General features: G+C 47.0%; 1 protein-coding gene across 1 annotated transcript in view; it reads left to right on the top strand.

Annotated features, from left to right (window-relative positions):
- The window catches only part of LOC110515892 (synaptotagmin-17-like), a 59,024-nt gene that overhangs the window by 26,704 nt on the left and 29,820 nt on the right, over positions 1-2,500 (top strand). The gene's annotated exons all lie outside the window — the stretch shown is intronic.

Below are 2,500 nucleotides of genomic sequence, written 5' to 3'. Positions count from 1 at the left end.
CAGGGTTAAGAACAGAATACTGTGGATACTAATAACTCTGTGAGCCTCCCAGGCCCATGTTGCCCAGGGTTAAGAACAGAATACTGTGGATACTAATATCTCTGTGATCCTCCCAGGCCCATGTTGCCCAGGGTTAAGAACAGAATACTGTGGATACTAATATCTCTGTGATCCTCCCAGGCCCATGTTGCCCAGGGTTAAGAACAGAATACTGTGGATACTAATATCCCTGTGATCCTCCCAGGCCCATGTTGCCCAGGGTTAAGAACAGAATACTGTGGATACTAATATCTCTGTGATCCTCCCAGGCCCATGTTGCCCAGGGTTAAGAACAGAATACTGTGGATACTAATATCTCTGTGATCCTCCCAGGCCCATGTTGCCCAGGGTTAAGAACAGAATACTGTGGATACTAATATCCCTGTGATCCTCCCAGGCCCATGTTGCCCAGGGTTAAGAACAGAATACTGTGGATATTAATATCTCTGTGATCCTCCCAGGCCCATGTTGCCCAGGGTTAAGAACAGAATACTGTGGATACTAATATCTCTGTGATCCTCCCAGGCCCATGTTGCCCAGGGTTAAGAACAGAATACTGTGGATACTAATAACTCTGTGAGCCTCCCAGGCCCATGTTGCCCAGGGTTAAGAACAGAATACTGTGGATACTAATATCTCTGTGATCCTCCCAGGCCCATGTTGCCCAGGGTTAAGAACAGAATACTGTGGATACTAATATCTCTGTGAGCCTCCCAGGCCCATGTTGCCCAGAGTTAAGAACAGAATACTGTGGATACTAATATCCCTGTGATCCTCCCAGGCCCATGTTGCCCAGGGTTAAGAACAGAATACTGTGGATACTAATATCTCTGTGATCCTCCCAGGCCCATGTTGCCCAGGGTTAAGAACAGAATACTGTGGATACTAATATCTCTGTGATCCTCCCAGGCCCATGTTGCCCAGGGTTAAGAACAGAATACTGTGGATACTAATAACTCTGTGAGCCTCCCAGGCCCATGTTGCCCAGGGTTAAGAACAGAATACTGTGGATACTAATATCTCTGTGATCCTCCCAGGCCCATGTTGCCCAGGGTTAAGAACAGAATACTGTGGATACTAATATCCCTGTGATCCTCCCAGGCCCATGTTGCCCAGGGTTAAGAACAGAATACTGTGGATACTAATATCTCTGTGATCCTCCCAGGCCCATGTTGCCCAGGGTTAAGAACAGAATACTGTGGATACTAATATCTCTGTGATCCTCCCAGGCCCATGTTGCCCAGGGTTAAGAACAGAATACTGTGGATACTAATATCTCTGTGATCCTCCCAGGCCCATGTTGCCCAGGGTTAAGAACAGAATACTGTGGATACTAATATCTCTGTGATCCTCCCAGGCCCATGTTGCCCAGGGTTAAGAACAGAATACTGTGGATACTAATATCTCTGTGAGCCTCCCAGGCCCATGTTGCCCAGGGTTAAGAACAGAATACTGTGGATACTAATATCTCTGTGATCCTCCCAGGCCCATGTTGCCCAGGGTTAAGAACAGAATACTGTGGATACTAATATCTCTGTGAGCCTCCCAGGCCCATGTTGCCCAGGGTTAAGAACAGAATACTGTGGATACTAATATCCCTGTGATCCTCCCAGGCCCATGTTGCCCAGGGTTAAGAACAGAATACTGTGGATACTAATATCTCTGTGATCCTCCCAGGCCTGTGTTGCCCAGGGTTAAGAACAGAATACTGTGGATACTAATATCTCTGTGAGCCTCCCGGGCCCATGTTGCCCAGGGTTAAGAACAGAATACTGTGGATACTAATATCTCTGTGAGCCTCCCAGGCCCATGTTGCCCAGGGTTAAGAACAGAATACTGTGGATACTAATATCTCTGTGAGCCTCCCAGGCCCATGTTGCCCAGGGTTAAGAACAGAATACTGTGGATACTAATATCTCTGTGAGCCTCCCAGGCCCATGTTGCCCAGGGTTAAGAACAGAATACTGTGGATACTAATATCTCTGTGATCCTCCCAGGCCCATGTTGCCCAGGGTTAAGAACAGAATACTGTGGATACTAATATCCCTGTGAGCCTCCCAGGCCCATGTTGCCCAGGGTTAAGAACAGAATACTGTGGATACTAATATCTCTGTGAGCCTCCCAGGCCCATGTTGCCCAGGGTTAAGAACATAATCTTGTAAATTAACAATATCACATTGTACTGCATTCTATTACACCCTCTAAACTTATTTCACGTATGCCTTGGCCAATAAGAGTTTAATCTGTTGTTGTTTGTAATATTCATAAACAAATGTAAATGTATTATTTGGGGGGAGATCTGGCCATGGACCACCTGTAGTAGATCGAGGTTTAAGTGTTTATCTCTCTCCCTGTCTTTCTCTCTGTCTCCCTCTCTCCCTCTCTCTCTGTCTCCCTCTCTCCCTCTCTCTCTGTCTCCCTCTCTCCCTCTCTCTCTGTCTCCCTCTCTCCCTCTCTCTCT

This window comes from Oncorhynchus mykiss, chromosome 12, assembly GCF_013265735.2.
Source record: "Oncorhynchus mykiss isolate Arlee chromosome 12, USDA_OmykA_1.1, whole genome shotgun sequence".
In the NCBI taxonomy this organism is placed as follows: Eukaryota; Metazoa; Chordata; class Actinopteri; order Salmoniformes; family Salmonidae; genus Oncorhynchus; species Oncorhynchus mykiss.
Note: the sequence above shows the minus strand (reverse complement) of the source record. Positions and strands in the feature narration are given on the sequence as shown.